At 44.1% G+C, this 20,900-nt stretch overlaps 1 long non-coding RNA gene and 1 other non-coding gene across 6 annotated transcripts; both read right to left on the bottom strand.

The window, feature by feature from the left end:
- Window positions 1-2,183: 2,183 nt before the first annotated feature.
- Window positions 2,184-7,418, bottom strand: LOC120670610. 5 transcript variants are annotated; one of them, XR_005673272.1, is made up of 5 exons: window positions 7,105-7,417; window positions 5,784-6,104; window positions 4,918-5,226; window positions 4,609-4,681; window positions 2,184-2,924 (listed from the first exon to the last, which is right to left on the bottom strand). It is a non-coding gene; the product is annotated as an uncharacterized LOC120670610 (long non-coding RNA). The 5 variants fall into 5 exon arrangements; XR_005673269.1 differs by having other exon boundaries at window positions 4,609-5,226; window positions 7,105-7,418; XR_005673270.1 differs by lacking the exon at window positions 2,184-2,924 and having other exon boundaries at window positions 4,387-4,799; window positions 7,105-7,416.
- Window positions 7,419-19,338: 11,920 nt separating this feature from the next.
- LOC120671781 lies at window positions 19,339-19,445 on the bottom strand. The gene has a single exon (XR_005673871.1). It is a non-coding gene; the product is annotated as a small nucleolar RNA R71 (small nucleolar RNA).
- Window positions 19,446-20,900: the final 1,455 nt, after the last annotated feature.

Here is a 20,900-nt window from a genome sequence, read left to right as displayed (position 1 = left end):
CAATGACAGCAATCGAGAAAATGGAGTGGGCATGGATCTCACCAAGCCCAGCTTCGTTGGCTTGGACGGAGATGCTCTTCGTTGGCTGGCAGCGGTGTTAGAGGGCGAAGTGGGATGGGGTGCAACTTGGTGAGGCTCAGCCTGCTAAACTCGTCGACGAGCTTGGCGAGATCCTCGTTGGCGATGCGGAGCTCATCGTTCTCCCGGCGGAGCGCCGCTGCCTCGTTGCTGTGTCGGCAAGATACAAGAGGCAGAGCTCGAACTGGGTGACTACCTCCTAGTACTGTAGCGCGATGCAGGCGAGGCGTTGGCGGCGCTCTGCGGCGGCGGCGGCCGCCGCGTCGTTCCCGTCATCGACGATGGAGCCGGAGTCGGAGGAGCCGCGGGAGAGGGAGGCGACGTGCGTGCAGGCCGTTGGGCTGGGCCGGAGCGGCGGCTGAGGGAAAGGGAGAGGGAGAGAGAGAGAGAAATGAGATTAAACCCTAACCTTGTGTGTGTGTGTGTGTGCGCAATCGGGTTTTTTGGGCCAACGGGCTAGGCCTATTTTTTCTGAGGCGGGCTTTATAGAGTAAATGCCTCAGTTAACTGATTAACTGAGGTGGACGCCTTCAAACAACCACCTCGGTTAGTTGTTATTAACAGAGGTGTTTATTTTAAATCCTCCGCCTCAGTTAATCAATTAACTGAGGCATTTTTTCGTAACCGCCTCAGTTAATAGGAAACGAACGCCTCTGTTAATGCTGGGCATTAACAGAGGTGTTTTCTTTTTGTGTACGCCTCAGTGGCATTTTTCAAGTGCCTCGCAAAATCCAGAATTGTAGTAGTGCAATAAACAAAAGTATATAACTAGTAGTAAGTGTGCAGGTCTTTTACTAAGAACTTGTGGGTCCTTTTTATTCATCCAATCTACTCAAAACGCATCACGCTCAGCAAGCATCTTCTGAACTACATCAATAGTTACACCAGAAGATGGATCACTTATGGTGGTTCTTACCTTTGTAGATGCATTGGTGGAAATAGAGGCGAAAGTGATGTCTTTGACCTTTGTGACAGTGTTCCCTTTGGTGGACCTGAAACCTTGCAAGCACCACCTATAGATCCTCTTCATCATACTTCTTCTTGCGCTCTTCCAGCATCTGGCAAATATTTGAAGGAAGTTGGTCAACCGTCGGCACAACATATTCTCTCAACAACGAGCAAGATGCACAAGGCACGCCATCGAAGGACTTGAATCCCAAGAACGCTACACCTGGAGAGACCGGTCAGGGCATGGCAGCAAGTGGAGTGCCCTAGGCTCGGTGGGATAGCAAGGGCGTTGTCAATTGTCGTCTAGATGAAGAACGAACAACAATTAGGGTTCGAAAAACAAGGGCAAATGGAAAAAAGAGCAACAATCTTTGATAGATTTGAGTGGGTTCTTCCAAGCGGTCTACACCCCTCAACTATCTATGGGAAGCATGGACTTGTGCAACAGATAAGAGGCGCACTAAAAAGTCCCAAACCCTCAATATATTGGCTAAGGAAAGCCTAAATCCAAGTAGATCTTCAAAACACTTCCAAATCCACAAATTCAGTGACTGACCGACTCATTCGGTGATGCGAGAAATTCATGACCAAATTGATCGGTGCTCCGCTCGATCTCGGCTCAATTGCTCGATCTTAGCTCAGTTTCGGTTTCAGACTAGTCAACTTGTCCTCCGCTAGCTATGACTGACCCTTTGGACCGAATCAATCGGTGAGGGTAAAGAACCCTTTTTAACCTCTCTAAAATGACCGACCCATTATGGATTAGTCTATCAATTGTAGCACCTCACCTTCCATCGGCCATGCATAACTCATTCGGAGTCCGATTAGTCATCCACATGTTCATTTCAATCAGCTCAACGAAAATTATGCAATGGTGATTTCCATTCTGCAATTCAATCCTCAGAACCAACAACAACTTAACTGACTTATTTACTGATCTAATCGGTGCTATCAGCACTTGGCACTTTGTGGTCGCCAATACTCTTTTATTTGGAGTCCAATTTAAGCGATCCATATGTCCATTTTGATCAAATCGACAAGGGCTATCTATTAGTGATCATTTTAATTCTACATTTTGAGTCCATCTCCCATTTGGTTCAAGCTATTTTTGTGTCTTCATGTTTAAGCTCGTCCGTGCAAATATAACTGATAGGAACTCACAGAACAAAGAATTTATACACAATGTAACAAATCAAATGGAACAAAAAAGTTATACCGATGTTACAAATCAAGTAAAGTTTGGGCTAACCTTATATGGGTCAGAGTTTGCTCAACTTTTGCAAAGGGAATTTAAAGGAGGGTTCCATACAACGTAAAACCATTAAGCGTATTAGATTGCAAAGAGGAGCTAGACGCTGTTCTTGGGGGTTGCCTAACGGAATGTGTTGTCAGGAAGGAGGCCATAAGAACTGCAGCAATGGTGAAAAGTAACTTGCCAGGGATATTTACCCCTCGTGAGAACCACAGCACGTCGCTGCACACTGCACTGCCACTCCATGTCTGCAACCGCCTTCCCCACGTTCGGCGGCACGCATACATGCTGCCTGCCGCCGCAAGCAACCGGCCGGCTGCCGACGCGCGGTCCGCCAACGGCGACGCAGCACAAAGACGTCGTGGTCGCGTGGCCGCCCACCTGGGTGCATTAAATACTTCAGCCGGCGCCAGGCACTGGCACCTCGCCGCCCGCTGCCCCGGTTTGCTTGCTGCCAGCATGGCCGTCTCAGGTGCTTGCCCCTCCACGCGTGCATGGAGGGAGGAGGACGGCGGCGGACGCAGGCCGGGCGATGTGCATGGACGCGCGTTTGCTTGCACGCTTGGGGTTTCGTTGCCGTGCAACCGTTGCGCGCGGTCGGGGTCCATGCGCACGCGTGCGACTGCCACGCCGTCCTCGGCTGTGCCTGCGCGTCAACTGGAGCGTCAAATCCATGACAGAAATGCTGCATGTAATAATCATACAGTAATGCGACGTGCTTCTGTGTATTTGTTCGCCATATCATAGCCATGTCGTCGATGGCGATTACTAGTTCTCCTGAGGCCTCCTCCAATGATGCCAAGGCAGCTAGCATATACGGAGTTAAATACAATATGTATGTCTAGGTGGAAGAGAGAAAAGGAGATGAAAGAGAAGAGCTATCTCTTAATTAAGACGTAGATTCATTTATATATTATTGTGCTAAAAGCTAGATCATTAAAGAAGTAATCTCTTGTACTATCTTTTAATTGCTATGAACTAGTAGTTGGCTCAACCTTAGCAGGAGGGCTGATATGGATCAGTTCTATCGGCCTACGCAGTGTACTATCTTTTAAAAGCTAGATTCATTTATACCGAGTGAGACCTTAAACGAATTCAAATAAAAAAGTTGTCAACTACAGAGTATCATAATTTTTCAAAATCTACAACTTTCATTTTGGCCGTTTCTCCATCCGAGATCATTTACAAAATTTAAATCTCACTTAGCACATGGCAAAGCTTAGTCATTTGCCATGTGCCTTGATTTGGCACACGACAAAGTAAGTCTTTGCCGTGTGCGAGATCAAGGCACACGGCAAATATCCGATTTTTTTTAAATTTCCATATGTCAAAAATTTCGAGATGAGAAGATAATTTTTTTATTATTTTGCCGTGTGTAAATAAACACATGGATATATATTACTTTGCCGTGTGCCAAAATATAGCACACGGCAAAGTGGCTTCACCATGTGCCAAAAAAAGCACACGTGTTTTGCCGTGTGTTTATCTTTACCGTGTGTGCACACGGCGAAGAGGTTCTTTACCGTGCTTTCGAGCACACACGGCAAATAGCGGGTTTCCGGTGGTGGGTCGAGCAAATAATATAAAACATCAAATCTAACAACTAAATAGACATACTCCATCCGTCTCATGAAAAGTGCAATTATAGCTTTTTAAGATAGATTAGTGATCGCATGAAAAGACTCTTATACCCTCATGGGTTTGCCACATGCAGTTAATTTTGACATGCAAATCAAATCTTACCATTTTTATTTAGGCATGAAGTTGAGATCCAACCTCTAAAGTTGCACTCTTTGTGGGTTTTTGTTCAAATGCAGAATTGTACTTTTTATGGAACGGAGGGAGTACACAGCGAAAGTATGCAACAAATCACACTGCGTCTAAACACAATAAATTTTTATTTTCGACCGGCGTCTGAACACAAGAAAATTTTGTTTCAGATAAATTCTGATTGATTTTCACTCGTGAACAATGGTATTGTAAAGAACGTCCATTATAAATGGTATCAGTACCTAAGGTTTGCAGCATGAACCTCCATTATAAATGACTAGGATCATGCCCGTTAGTTGCTACGGGCAGAAAAAACTATAGTACAACACAAAAGTAAATATCATGAAATATTGAATATTATGAACCACATTATATATAAAGTAAGTATTAAGGTATACCACAAATAGTTCGTCCAATTTGTATCAAAAAAGGAGATAATTATTAACCCAAAAAATACTATAAAATTATTACTTTAGAAGAAGATACTAAAAATTATTTGTGGAAATGTTTCATAATTACATACCTAGACATGTACTCACCTTACAAAGTAGTATACTCACCTTACAAATCTCAACGCTCTGGCCACTTTTCCACCAAGACATGTACTGCAGAATCAGGTAGCCCCTAGAATACCTGTGGAAGCTTTCATATCAATCATATTGTTGTATACAGAAAAGGATTGTTTCTTAATAATTTTGCAACATTCCAGATTAACGGCATTGACTTCTACATCAATGAGTATGACCACTGCCTGGAACACATAAGCAGCAGAGACAGGTTAGCATCCATTTATACCAAAGTCAATTTTTATAGTAATTTAGAATTCAACATGCATGCCAATATTAACAAATCACGTGAAGTGGTCTTACCTACATAGCGTACACGCTTCTGTTGCTTCCAGTCCAATCCAATACTTCACAGGTGGTGGTGGTTCCAGAGCATGGAGAGGATTCTTCCAGCCAAATCAAGATAGCCTCGAGTTCTTTTCTGATGGGCAAGGGTTCAAGTCCCTCCAGCTACACCAGGATCAAGCTGACTTCATCTTTTATGACGTTGATGGGAATATACTGTACCAGCATTCCCAGTGGAGCTTGAGAAAATCATACCTCCCCTCTAGCTATATCGCTGAAGCATGAGGCAGATCCAAATTACCATTGAAGAATTAGATTGGTTCAGCTCTGTGTAAAATTTAAACAAGACATTGTATTAAGTGGCGTAAGTGGTCTAGAAAGGAAAAACATGATAGTATTTAACATGGTGTGTAGTTCGTCTGCAAAGAAACATGTTGTGGCCACGAACTTCGTACTACAGCAGGAGCAGAGATGTAATGTGAATGTGCAAGCCTGCAAGGTCCATTCGTTTCTAGCATATAAGTTGCTGTATGATGGGAGCTACTTATGACTTATGAATTATATAGGACTGGACTGTAATAATATTTTCTACAGAACCCACGAATTAAGAACCATGTGCGCTCTTGTGTTTCTATGAGCGAGCAAGACAGAGGTGCATGGTAGTTTTGGCAGCTGATACTATTTCCAGAAATAGACAGCCAATGACCTGCCAATACTCAAATTTGGGCCATCATCCATGCTAACTGCAGCTTGTTCTCGGATTAAAAAAAAAAGGGAGTCTACACTAAGCATGAAATTTACACACAACAGAACAATTTCAAGACTAAACTTCTTTTATGTAAAAGAAAGCATAAGTCCAGATCGCTGCTTACTTTCTTACATACCTGTAGCTCAGAGGAATCAACGGCGAAAATGGATTCATTGGACAACCAGTATGGCAAAAATATCAACAACTGTTTCTTTAACTCTTCTGAATAATTCTCCCACATAGCAACACCTAATGCAAAATCATTCCTCAAAAGCAATTTCTGCAGTGTTAATTGATCCAAATATGGTTCGTGCAAGTGTGTGATTGTATGGTAATGGTACTGCTATTCCTCTTGACTGATGTATTATAACTGGATAGCAGACTGTCTTGAACCAACGGCACTTTGTTCCCTCCTTGCTGCCAGCTCATGTGCTTTCCAGTAGTAGAATTGCACCACCTATTTAAGAGATAGATCTAATTGATGACCGAACAAAATGGGAAGTAGACCATTTGAAGTACTTTAAAACAATATCAGTCGGTCTTCATGGTTTTAAAAAGGATTGACTTATTCGGAATAATGTTATTCTCCAAGACAACAAGAGACATGCGAACATCTCACTTGTCATGGCCAATATTGTGCAGGTTGGGAATACAATGATGGACATGTACATAAAGTTTGACTCCATAGGGTGTTCCGCAAATGTATTTGTAAGCATGAGCATTTGAAAGCAAAGTTCATGGCATTTTGAAGCCCTGGAAATGTTCTGAGAAGTGCAGAAACAAGGGATTAAGGTAGATATGGGTTGAAACATTTAGTGGTTTGAAAAGCCTCTCTCTGCTAAAGCAAGTGCATTCTTATGCTCTTAGAAATGGATTGCTTGATTTGATACTGAAGAATAGGATTTGATACTGAAGAATAGGATGATAGGTTCGCAGTTCACTAAATATATTTCAGACAGTAGAGAAAAAGGACATTGTTACTTAAGGCTTCAGTTTGTTGTGTCGTGGCAACATAATTATTAATGGAGTCACTGTGTTATGCATGACTTCTGTGGCATGAATAAGTCAGAATTGTATTGAAAATCTCCTGCTTATTGCATTATACAGAGCATTCTCAAGGGCATTTTTCCTAGTCAACCAAAGAAGGTGGAAGGAAACCAAAGAACACCGGCTGCCTCAGGTAACCCCATCGAATTTGTAACTGAAGATTCTATCATGCTCTGTGTATTGCCTTCTTTGGATTTTATAAAATATAGTGATATAGTGATGAAATTGGTTTGGACCCTAACATAAGCACGTTGTGTTCATGGGATGAAAGAGATGCAAAAGCTCGAAGCGGTCGTGGCCATGGCCGCCGGTGGGCCTGGCTCTAGCCAGCCGGCGTTCCGGGGTGCAAGGAATTAGATGGGGGTGGGGAAAAGGAAGAGGAGGATGAGAGAACTCATGGGGGTCCTCACCAGGTGTGGAGAAGAACAGGGATGGCCAGAATCCGACCGACGGCGGCCGGTTATGGGACTGCTCGCGGTGGCAGCGTTCCGGCGGACGGCAGGCGACGGGGAGCGGCAAAACCGAGTGGTCTCGTCGAGGGGACCGTCGTGGAGGTGCTGGATTGATCCGGTGGACAACGGGACCGTGCAGGCTGCGGAGATTGGGCGCGGCAGCGAGCAGTAAGCCCGGGATCGGATGGGGATGGATGATGGAGGTCGCGGTGGCAACCAATGGATTGTGGAGCGAGCGGCGGACGAAAGTGCGAGGGGGGCGACGGTCGGAGGTGAATCGAAAGCGCTAATCCAACGGTGCAAGATGCTTAGCGGCTGAACTAAATGAGCTTTGCGGGATCGCACACCCCCGACCAACGAATTTTTTTTATTTTAATCCTTTTTAATCTAATATTTTATAAATAATCCGTACCGATCTAAATTTTCGAAAAGTAGTGTTTTGGTCGCGCCAAGTTACGTGGCGTGACTCCCTGAAGGGTCACACCACATGCTTTGGCGCGACCAAGCTGCCACGCTGGCACACACGCGATGCGGCAGATGACATGGCAAGGCGAAGTCGCGTTACATGCTTTGGCGCGACTGAGTCGCGCCATGCGTCGTGGCCCGACTCAGCCGATTTTGACTCGGCCCACCGAGAAACCCTAGTCCAATTCCTCACTTCCCTATCTTCTATCTTGTGTCCAGGAGCACCCGGGGACCCGGCCGACCGCCGCCCGCGACCCACCCAACCGCTCGCCACCTGCGGCCGCCGGAGCACTGCAGCAAGCGCCCCTGCCCGCGGCCGCCGTTGCCGCCTGACCTACAACCGCCCCCCACCCGAGGCCTGGCGACCGGCCCCCGGCGCCCTACACCCTCGCGCCCCCTGCGGACCGGCCGCGGGGGCCCTGCACGGCCCGCCCCCTACCGCTGCCATTGCGGAGCACCAGCCGCCACCGGCCGCCGCCATTGCCGCCTCCGCCAGGGCCATTCGTGCCGCCGGATCTAGATCCGCCCCTGGTTCCCTCGATTATAGAGGTGAGCAAGAGGATTCTAGTTATTCCATCTCAAATTTCCAGTGCTCATGCTTGCTTATACCTACTACTTGCTAATAAATTATCAGAATGTTGTTAGTTGCTACTATGGCTAAACCTTATTTTTCTCAATTTTCCATCTCAAATTTTCAGTGCTCATTTTTTCCCTCAATGAGTCTAGCCTACTATGCCAAAACCTATTTTTTCCCTAGGCCATTGCTATGCTTTGGAACTTTGAAAGGGCCAGGGTTGAGTCATGAGTGTGAACCTTTGAAACATTCATGAACCATGACCACAACATGCAGCTACATTAATGAACCAATGTTCATAGTACAAGTCTGACGAAACAAAGGGATTGCTTATTATATATTACTTTTTGTATGTAGATGGCACACCACCCGCGCTACCCTCTCCTGGAGATGCATTACGATAAGCGATACCGTGGCAAGATACAAGAAGAGCGTACGCAGGTGAACTTGTGTTCGTTTTTATTTTTGTCAAGTCATTAATTTGATTTTAGTTGATTATAAAGTTCATTGATATTTTTGTAGCTTTTGAAGTCTCTACGCCCCCGCCTTCACAAGCCTCTGCGGTGGGACGATAGGTACGCACCGTACCTAAAACGGGCTGGATTCCTCCCGTTGGCGTGGCTAGTCAAGGAGGGCCTCCCCGGTATGGACAATGCAGTTTTAACAGCTCTAGTGGACCGGTGGAGGCTTGAGACACACACATTCCACCTTCCCAGCGGTGATATGTCAATTACACTCCAAGATGTGGCAATGCTTTTTGGGCTTCGTATAGATGGTAGAGCCGTAACTGGTAGCATCTGTCCAAATGGATGGAGAGAAAGAGTGGAGCTGTTGTTTGCAGTGCACCCACCCGAACCACCGGAAGACACGAAGGATAAGAGGCCTACGGGAGTGACTTCAGCTTGGTTGACACAACATTTTGGTACACCACCTGGAGCGGATGCTAATGGCGGGACGGTTGCTAGGTTCACTCAGGCATGGCTATGGCATTTGATCGCCGGGTTTCTATTTTCTGATTTGAGCGGGAACAAAATCTCATGGATGTGGCTAGAACTAATTGGTCAAGACTGGGACAACATTGCCACTTTCAGCTGGGGGAATGCAACACTTGGGTGGTTGTACCGTCAGCTGTGTGATGCTTGTAGGCGGAGCAAAGATAGTGCAAATCTTGGTGGTTGTGCTTACCTATTGCAACTGTGGATGTGGTAGCGCCTTCCTGTTGGCCGGCCGGAGCGTTATGCTCATGGAGTAAGTATTTTATTTGTTCATTACTTTTGCATTGTTGTTGTTAGGTTTGGGTAATCTTCAAAATTCACTAATGTCATTATTTATTGTTATATCTAAGGTTACGCCATTATACGAGGGAGAGGCTGTGTGGGTTGGTTGTGGAACAATATTGGTACCGTGCACGGTAATCCAGGAAGGCGGTACATAGACTACAGCAATGCCCTTGATTGCCTAAATGCTACACACGTAAGTCTATAACCACCTCCTCTACCGCAATTCATGTAATATATAGTCCTCAATTTGTTGTAATCATATTGAACATGTCGTATTAGGTTGAATGGCAACCATACAATCGCATGGAGGTGGAAAACATGAATCTTAGTCCGCAATGCATGAGGGATAATGAATACTGGCGCTCAGTTTGCCCTCTTATTTGCTATTACATTGTTGAGTACCACCCAAATCGGGTGATACGCCAATTTGGCATACTTCAATCTTGTCCGCCTGAGTATATTAATACTAGCCATGAGTTGCACGGGTATGGTTACTTATTTTCTGCAATCTCATTCTATGGAAAATATTTGCATGTTTTGCAATTACATTAATTGTTGCATACATTATATGTAGAACTGATCGACAGAAGCAGCGGGGTGCCAAAAATTGGGAGGAGAAGCACCTTGCATATGTGAATGCTTGGAATGGTCGAGGCAACAACATTGTTTATGGTGGCCCTGTTCACCGTGAGGCCCAGTTCAATATATATTTGGACTGGTTGAAGCAAAACACACAGCTAAAGCTCAAGGCTACATTGGACGATACCCATATAGAGGATCTACCTTCGGACCCCGAAGATCTCTTTGCCGAATATGATGCTCACACGAGAATGGGTACGCAGCCCGAGCGAGGACCCTTTGAAGACTACATTGTAAGTTGTAGTGCACAACACCTGAAAATATTGCAATGTCCCACATCATTATGACCTAACTTGTTAAGTAGTTTGTAGAATTTTTATGGCATAATAACTTGTGCGACCTATGCATTTGCAGGGGCAGCAACTTAGTCGTTTTGATAACGAGGCGGGACAAGCGTTGAGGGTGCCAATAGGATCTCCAGATGAGGCCACCGTGCTGAGGGGATTCTTACAGGTAGAATATGTACAATTCCCTCTAATATGTCTAATGAATTTAGTTTTTAGTTCTCAATGATTAGTGTCTAACGAATTCTGTGCTGAAATGCAATGTAGAGGTTCAGACGGGGTTGCCGAAAAATGGCATTCAAACTGAACTGCATAGCGAAACAAGGACAACCAGCGGCCGATGAAGGTGAACCTTCCGGGTCACGCCATCGCAGTACAAGGAGCACGAGTATAACTATTTCATTGGGCACCTCATCTACAGGTGGGACATTAGCAATGTTATTTCCATTTCTACTACTTTATGCTTGTTTTTACTTACATATATGTTAAACAATTCTCTCTAATAGGAGGACGTCGCGGCCGATCCGGTGCTCTCAGTATTGGAACCCCTCATAGGAGGGGCAAGGAGAGACCCCCTCAAGACATCGTCAGTGAGGAGTCTGAGGAGACATCAAGCTCAGATGGTGAAGATCCTAACTACGGCCACGATGAGATTGGCTTCTCACAGATTCCGGACGCTCCAGGGCCCACGCAAGATACTCCACCACCAAAGAGGCGGACAAGGGCACGGGCACGGGATCACACTAATGTCGGGAGCGCTAACATCCTGCCAACTAAGCCGAGCCGTCCTCGTCGTCCCAAGAAACCTTTCACCCCACATCCGTCCCATGACTAGCATGGTACTAGGTATGTTTGAACAAGGCTTGGTAGCCTCCACAAGCATGTTGGGTACGAGTGAAGTACGAGTAGATGTAGGTGGAACTATGTAACTTAGATGGAAACATGTTGGCTAACATCGCTGTACTGTTGAATCAAATGTTGCCTAAATTTAGTTTGTCACTGGACCTCTTGTATTAGTGTGGTTGATATCTTTTGCTTGTGACCTCCGATATGAACAACTTTGGTGAGGATGCTTCTATTTTGCTATCGCGGCTGGATGCTTGGGTTGTCGACCACTGAATTTTGCAAAAAAATTTCACTGCGCATAGCTTCTCAAAAAGCTGTTCTTCTATTTTTGGTTGTTGTATAGAAATATTTTACTAAATGTTTGTTCATCGAGGAGTCGCGCCATTTTAATTGGCGTGACCAGTTGGTACATAATATGCCCACGGCAGATTTGGTTAGTGGATGCGTGTGGCGTGACTCTTCACTGAGTCGCGCCGAGTAGCGTGGCGGGACTGAATAAATAGTCGTGCCACGTGGCGTGGCGTGACTCAGTAAAGAGTCGCGCCACGCACAGCCCTCGACCAGTTTTGCCCTAGGCCAAAATGGCACCAACAAGTCATGCCAAATTTCACGGCGTGACTGCATAAAGGGTCGCGCCATTCTTCTTGGTGTGACCAGCTGAAGAGTCGCGCCACGTATCGTGGCGTGACTCTGTAAAGAGTCGCGCCACGCACAGCCATCGACCAGTTTTGCCCTAGGCCAAAATGGCACCAACTAGTCACGCCATGCCCCACGGCGCGACTCGTTGAGCAATTGCAACACACCACGATGCCGACCAGTTTTGGCTTAGGTCTGAATTGTGACAGCTTGTCACTCCACAATCCAGCCCCGATCAGAATTGGCAGCGTCTAGATTGGAATAATCCACGCTACAATACAACAACCAAATGAGTACAAATATTTAGTGCACGAAGGAGTACAAATACGTACCAAAAGTCCATACAAATAGGCCAACAATACAAATAGTCTGTCACACACAGTCTAGAAATAAAAATAGTGCATCACACACACAGTCCAACTATACAAATAATAACAACATAATCTGAATCGTGGTCAATCAAAAGCTCATCATCTCCCCAATCATCATCGTTTGCATCATCTTTGTTTATGGATATGTATGCAGGATTTGCCTTATTTGCCTCAACTTGTGAAGCAATCAGCTCTACTTCCACTCCATTAATTGCCCACCATTCATCGTCATCATAATCATAGTATGCAGCCTCGGCCTTCTCTTCCGGCATCATCGAAGGAGGATTTGGTGGAGGAGGCACCCATCGCATGAACTCATGGTATGGCTTAGTTTCATTCTCATGATAAGAAAATAAACGAATTCTAGGGTCAAACTTCTCAGGTCCGTCAATCCATTGAAAGAAGTCGCATGGGTTACACGTGATCGGACATCCAAAACACATGGTCACACTCCACTCCCGAGAGCACGTGTAGTAAGCTCTTGCAGCTGTTTTCGGATGCCTTGATTGCTTCACCTCTGCTGGAATTCCACATTCACAATTCGGGATTGGCAACGGGGAAGGCACGGGGGCATTCTCATCATATTCGGAGTACACAATTTTACACTTCCGTGAAGGCAACATCCTGCAAAAAGGTATGAAATAATCAGAATACTACTATTTGAACATAAACAATATAAAATTACAGTGGTTCACACGGTATGAAGCATTAATCAAAGTTTCAAAATAATCAAAACACTTTATTATGTACAACTATTTTCTTACCACGGCCGAACTATTTCTCGACACTCTATTTCTTTGGCTTTTGGGCAAATTTTTTGGGCCCTCCTTGTGCTTCTCCATTCGGTGACCCTCTTTATGGCAGATGCTACAACAAACCTTCGAACTTTCTTGGTTGAAATCACCATAACCATAAATATCATCACCGTAACCACTAATTTGATCCATCTCATTACGGAGACGTTTTTTCTTCCTCCTTCCAACCTTATCTTTGAGCAATCTACAATCTGGAATGTACTCATCACCATTATACTCGGGCCAATGTGCCGGATCAAGAATCGGTTCAAATCTAGATTCCCATGTCTTCAAGACAGTATTCTTAGAATATAACAGTGACATGTATGCTGGTGATAGGTGGGAGATACCTCTAACGCTGCATGCTGCAATCATATGCGAGCATGGTACATGCAACAGCTGTGGAACACAACAGGTGCAAGTGACGCTTGTGAGGTCCACTTTGTACATGCGGCCACTAGTCATCTCTCCTCCTACAGTCAATGCGGTTGTTGTCCTAACAAAATACACATATGTTGTCGGATCAAACAGCTCAGCTGACATGCTTGCAGCTGCCTTACCTGATTTGGTTAGGAGCTTCTTGGAACTTTTCCCCCATAGATCTTGGTTGGGCCTAGAAGCTATTTGTTGCCTTGCTTTCTCCCATCTATGCACAAAGTATGAATTGACCTTGTAGAAGGTGTACTCCACAATGGCAGAAACGGGCATATCACGTACCCCTTTAAGAACCTTATTCAACACTTCTGAGATATTTGTGTTACATACACCAAATCTAGAACCAACATCATAGGCAAGAGCCCACTTAAACTTATTTTCCATTTGGTCCTCCAACCACATTGTTGCCGGTTCGTTCATCATACCCTTTAGTTTTGCAAGCCTAGTTTCAAATATCTTCTCCGCCTTTGATGCACATACTAACTTTAGCTGCTTTATGACCTTTTTACTCTTCTGTCTTTGCCATATATTAGTGGCAAGTGTCTCATACACCACCTATGCACGACTGGTTGGTACCCTTCCATGTGGTCCTCAACTGCATTAAGAATTCCTTGATGCCGATTTGAAATAATGCACACCTTACGGTCCGGTCCAACAACATCTCTACGGACCAAATGCAAGAACCAGGACCAGCTGTCGTTGTTTTCACCCTCAACCAATGAAAATGCCAGGGGGATCAAACGATCCTCGCCGTCCATGACTGTTGCAATCAACAATGCCCCTCGGTACTTCCCGGTAAGAAACGTGCCATCCACACTTACAACAGGTTTGCAATGCTTGAATGCCTGTACACATTGCGGGAAGCACCAATATGCATGTTTCATTACAGGCTTCATGGAACCCTTGTGCATCTCTTGCCTGCCAGTGGTATGAGAGCACCACTTTGTCCCCGGGTTGAAGTGTGCAATTGCACTTAATATTCTTGGAACCCTTCCATAAGCTTCCTTCCAATCGCCCCATAACATTGCTATAGCATGCTGCTTGGCCCTCCAAGCCTTTTCATATTTTACCCGATAATTTGTAAAACCATGAATAGCTTCAATAATAGCTGCCACAGAAACATCTGGGTCAGCATGAACCATTGCGGCAATGCGTCTCCCAATGTAATGTGCGGTACATTGGGAGTGCTCTTGAGAAACATTAGATGTCTCACATGTGTGAGGTTGTTTAATATTACTGATCCTCCATTTCACCCAATCATCAGCGACATGACGTGCCCAAACCTTCCAAGGACACCCCTGCTGGCAACGAACCGTGTACCTCAATATAGCCGACGAATGCACCAAGTCGTACGGTCTATGGTGCCGCATAGAGTAGTCCCTCAAGAAAAAATTAAGATCCTCAAGGCTATCAAATACCATTCCCTTCTCTATCAACTGCTCACTACTATCGGGCTCAATACATGCATGACGCAGACCCGAATCATAAAAACCCCCTTTTGGTATAGAATGAAAAATAGGGACCTCTGGAACATCAACATGCACAGCCTTCAACTGCCTCAACTCAACTGTAGTCAATTGGGGTATACGTCTTCCAAACATTGTTGATCTATTGTCTCTAACTGTCTCTTCTACCATTTCATCTCCCATTGGTGTTCGTGCCACGAATGGAGTTGCTTCGTTTCTTCTTGGAACGAATGCAGATGCTTGGGGCACCCTAACCGACGGCAGCCCATGTGTTTGTTGCCAAATATGTGTCCCGTCTGTTTCTGGAAGTACCATATCATTGTCGTCTTCACCACCCTCATTTTCTTCTGAGCCCTGAGATATGTCATCAACATCGACCTCCTCATTGTCAAAGTCGTCTTCATCGAAATTATTGTTTACACGGCATGTGTCAAACCCAATTTCATCACCACTGTCATCATCATCTGAGTCATGAGAAAGATCATCACCATAACTTTTATCTTCCTCCTCGGGTGCATCGGAATCATGATCCGGTGAAATGGCTTCTTGAGTTACATGTTCAATGGGGTAATCATCACCATCTTCAGCAGGGGCATCCATACTACGATTGCACACATCAACCACTATCTCTGCACAACCCACTTGCGAACCTCTGACCAACTCTTTGTAAAAGAACCAATCATTCTCACAACCAATTGGCATCATCACATAGTGTGACCTTTCCTTTCCAGCATCAAACCTACCACAAAGCCTTAACTCCATACGCTTATTTTCTACTTTGAATAATAAATTTACTCGACACATTATATCATCGAATGAAGGTGCCACATCAAATCTTGCTACTTCTTGCCTCATTCTTGCAAACTCTCCATTTTCTTTAATCGTCCCACCCGAAAATAAACGAACTAAACGATCCATCTACACATATACATATACACAAAATGAAGAATATAATATAACTATATATGGCATTACTTCATTATAAGTACAACACACTTCATTACTTCATACATGATTAAGATAATATAACTATATATAGCATAACATAAGAATTTTTACCAAAATACACATAAAATAGATTTGCTAATATGACGATTATTCACACTTTATAGCTCTTTGTAATAAAAAAATCTAAACAACACTATCACCTCTAAATTGATACATGCAGCAATTATTACACGATACAAAAGTGTCACCATCGTTCAATTGCACGATACACCACAACTAATCCTACCCGATTCGTACTCAATCCCCCATTTCAACTCAAACCCTGCCTAAACTCTAGCCAACTCAAACCCTAACAAAACTAAGAAATGGAGGAAAACCAATCGGATAGAGTGGAGGAGCTACCTTCAGGGATCGATTTCCCTTCGTTTCCCCTTTGAATCGGGTGGAAGATCGAGTGGATCTAGAGGGGCACAGCGACGGGTGGCGCCATGGAGCTCAGGTCGGGTGGGGAGTGAAGGAAAAAAGAAAGGGAGGTGGAGGAAGAGGCCGTCTAGCGGGTGGGCCTATATTCAGCTGAGTCGCGCCACGGCACATGGTGCGACTCAGTCGCGCCAAAGCATGTGGCGCGACTCAGCCTTGCCACGTCATCCGCCGCATCACGCGTGTGCCAGCGTGGCAGCTTTGTCACGCCAAAGCATGTGGCGTGACCCTTCAGGGAGTCACGCCACGTAACTTGGCGCGACCAAAAGGGCTAGTTTTCGAAAATTTAGATCGGTACGGATTATTTATAAAATATTAGATTAAAAAGGATTAAAATAAAAAAAATTCCACGACCAACGTCGGAAGTTTAGTAGTAGAGAACCAGATGCTTAAGCGTTTTTTATAGTAGAGATAAGCGTTTTTTTAGCAGTAGAGATAAAGATGAGATATTTACACCTGAGGTTTGGAACACAAATCTCCATTACAAATATTATCCATATCTAAGGTTTTCAACATGGACCTCTAGTAAAAATAGTTTGAGATTCGCAACATGAACCTCCACTAAAAATAGTATCAACAACCGCCAGCAACATGAACCTCCAGTAAAAATAGTATAACAACCACAAGTAAAAAGTATGTGGATGCTATTTCAATTTGACACACATACACACATACATACATCACAAGCACAAGACAACAGTTCACGTGCAGAATATATTAAAGCTTAGTTAGATCTATTTCAGAAAGTTACAGAAGTTCTATTTGCTCATTTAAGTTACAACAAGTCTGTACCGAAAATAAATCATGTTCAGCTAGAGTCATAAAACTCGCCAGTTCCCTTGATGACCTGACTCATTAGGAAGTAAAACATCTCGCCTTTGATTTTGGTGAGCTCAGACTGAGCAAGTGCGCTTTGATAATAGATGAGTGAGCCCATATCTTCAGATTGTCATAGTCAAGGCATGGACAATACAATTATTCTCTATTCTTCTTTTGCATATCATCCTCCCCATTGAACAAAAGAAAAGACACCATTGATATACTCTGGACTCCCTCTAGGCACATTGTACATTCATGCTCAGTCTATCTGCAATTAAAATAATGAAGACAAGTTTCAGTCAAATTCAGCATTCCTGAGAAAACTTGATCCAATATGTAGATATGTAACCTAATTTTGGAGATCATGATGGATAATACACTGATACAAAGATGAAACCATAAAAACTAACCAAATTTTGGAGTGACAACTAGCTATACACACACACACACACACACACACACACAATCATCTTCTCAAATTGGCAAGGTTCGACCCTAGCCCTAATTTCACTACAAGGTTTGACCCCTGATGCAACGGTCTAAAAGTATTGCAATATGCCAAAAATGGTTGAAATAGACAAAAGTACAACACAAAAATTTGGCTGGGAGGCGTTACCGCTGATGTCGTAGCAATAGGTTTGCGCAACGGTTTATTTAGGTGTTGCAACAGGTTTTCTCCTATTGCAACACAATGATGTGTTGTCGCAACACTATGGAGTGTTTCAAGCCATAGCATAACCAACCACCGTGGGTGTTGCAACTATTGCAACACACTCGGTGTTGTCAGATATACATATTGCCACATACACAAAGAGTGGCAATAGGTGCACTAGCAACGACAATGGTTGTTGCAATAGACCCTATTGCTACATATCTATAACATTGCAATCATTGAGCCCTCTATTGCCACGCTATCTATGTGGTTGCTATAGATGGAGCCCTCTTTTTCCACAAAAAATATTTGGTTGCTATAGGTGGACACTCTATTGCCACACTAAATATTATGGTTGCTATAGGTGAAACTCTCTATTGCAATGACAAATATTTGGTTGCGAGAGGTGGTGTCTCTATTACTACAATCAACTCTTGGTTGCTATTTTTGGACCGTCTATTGCAACACCTATTGTTTCATTCGTACGAGTTTTTTGCCACACCGTTTGTTTGTTGTTATAACATATTTTGCAACACTGCTGATAGTCCATAATGCAACATTTCGTTTGGTAGCTTCAAATAATAATTGCACACTGAACAATATACAACGAATGAAGCATTTAGACATCCATTAAACTTTAAATTATTCTTTGTTCATAGAAATCATTAATGAAACCATCCAATGACAATTTTAGTCGAGAACACTCGCACAACTTAAAAGCATAAGTTATCTAACACACATTAGCTAGTTTGAATACATAAAACTGTCTCCATGTAGTCCTGCAGCAAAGGTTGTCTTGGTGTTCATCATCCATCAATCTTGCGCTCCTTTCAAATTCCGTCTTGGTTCTGAAAAGAATCATTGACATTGGCATGAATTAGGTAAGATAAAATTGTATTATTTTGACAACATTAGCATGGAGTCGACAAAGTAATCAATTTGGAATCTTAAACTAAAGACCAGTAGATTTGCAAATAAAATTGCATCATCTTTCAGAAGTAAATTCCCCATATAAAAAGCTACATGATCAATCTTTCCTTAAAGCAATGGCAATGTATTTTGCTATCAGCTGCTAGGCTTAATGGAATGTACCCAACGGTGATAACAAATTTGCAAATTTGCAGCATGATAACCTTATAGAATCTAGAAAGCTGAATCTAACTTTCATCATAGATTAAGAAAAATAGACACATGAAACTTTATGGGTAAAAAATATACTTTCTTAACAGATTGAGTCTTCATTTGATAACATCTACTATGGGAACATATACTAATTATTTTACAGTTCTATGTGTTAGTTTATATGCAGAAGCAATAATCATATCTCCATGAATGTATCTGTTGGCTATTCTCGAGGCAGCCCCGCACTTCAAGTTGTTTGTGTTTATTCTACGAAAAGTGAAACAGTGGTTTTATTAGAACAAGGAAGCCGTCAGCATGTGGGACAAATGTTTATGTCCCACAGCGTTCCTCGCCAAATTCTCCCCGTTGGGCAAAACTAATGCCCTACACAGAAGAATCTCAAGTTTCCAGTAGACAGAGATGGAATCCATCCTAGAAGCTTGGGAGAGACTCCAAGAGTACATACTCGCCTGTCCTCATTATGGGATGGACGAGTGGCTCGTGCTCCAAAGCTTCTACAACGGGTTAACGACCACATCAAGAGCCCACCTTGATGCTGCTGTTCGAGGAGCCTAGCTGGACCTGACAATCGCCAAGGCGACAGCCTTAATAGAAAAGATGGTCTCCAATTAGGGCTGGAACGAGGAACGTTCCCAGCCCAGAACCAAAGGTAGAATGCATACCGTTAAGGAGACGGACATGCTCGCTGCCAAGCTGGACCTCCTACTGAAGAATCTTGATGAAGGGAACCGGCAACAGATGCTCGTTCCCGTCCATGCCATGAACTCGTAATCAATGTGCGAGGCTCGTGGTGACGGTGGACACTTGGGGAATGACTGCCCCGAAACCTATAAAGACTCAGCCTATGTGAACAACAACAACGAGTTCTATCCACAAGGAGGCCAGGGGTGGGGTCAAGCACGCCCACAAATCCAATGAGGAGGTAATAATTTCAACTCAGACTTCAATTTGAGTTTCAATTCGAACCAACCCTCCTTGAGAGTTCTGGTTTTGGCCAAGCTAAAATAAATGAATCCTCAAATAAAAAGCTTGCTGCCAATGACAAAGTTTTAGAAAATATAAATACCAAAGTTGAAACTCTTTCTTCTGCTCTTAAAAATAAATTAAGTTTCAACAAAATGATAGAAACCCAGCTAGCTCAAATCGCTGCTGCAGTTTCTATTTCTGGGTCCGAGAAGATTCCAGGGCAACCCAAATCTCCCGTTGAATCTGCAAATATGTTGTGTACTAGGTGGGGCAACCTTCCCTAGCGGGATCCCCGCACTAACCATGCAGGCAGGTACAATCCCCCAACAAATGATACCTGGGATGGCCTTGTAGCAGCAGTTCAAGAAGACCCAGGAGTCCCTATGATCAGGTGCTCCATCTTTGATAAATATTATGAGCACGCACTTTGTGATCTGGGGGTCAGTGTCAACATTATGCCCATGGTAATATACAAGAAACTTTTTTGTCCTGCTCTTTCCCCAACACATATGTGTGTGCAGCTCGCAGACTCTACAATTCGGTATCCCGAAGGGATAGCCAAGAACATCTTGGTCCTTATGCGAGACTCCTTCGTCCTTGCCGACTTTGTGGTAATGGATATAGAGGGCGACCTTGGAATCGAGCTCATTCTTGGGCGACCATTCCTGAGGGCCGCCAGGGCAAGGATCGACGTAGAAAGAGGAGAAATCCGCTTCCGCGTCGGAAAGGAGAACATGTTCTATAAATTCAAGCAAAGGGAAGAGCAACACATCCTGAATAAATAGGATGGCGAAGGGCAAGCACTTTGGGATTCACCAGAACCCTAGCCTAAGGAACCTACGACCAATTCTCCAGAACCCCAGCCTGAATAAAGAAGGTGTGGCTTAAGGTTGCAAGTTCATCTTCATCCAATTCTCTAGGACAAGACGAACAATAGTAAGTAAAGCAGGAGAAAG

Source organism: Panicum virgatum, chromosome 4N, assembly GCF_016808335.1.
Source record: "Panicum virgatum strain AP13 chromosome 4N, P.virgatum_v5, whole genome shotgun sequence".
NCBI classification, from domain to species: domain Eukaryota; kingdom Viridiplantae; phylum Streptophyta; class Magnoliopsida; order Poales; family Poaceae; genus Panicum; species Panicum virgatum.
The sequence above is the reverse complement of the archived record's forward strand: the minus strand, read 5'-3'. Positions and strand labels throughout refer to the sequence as shown.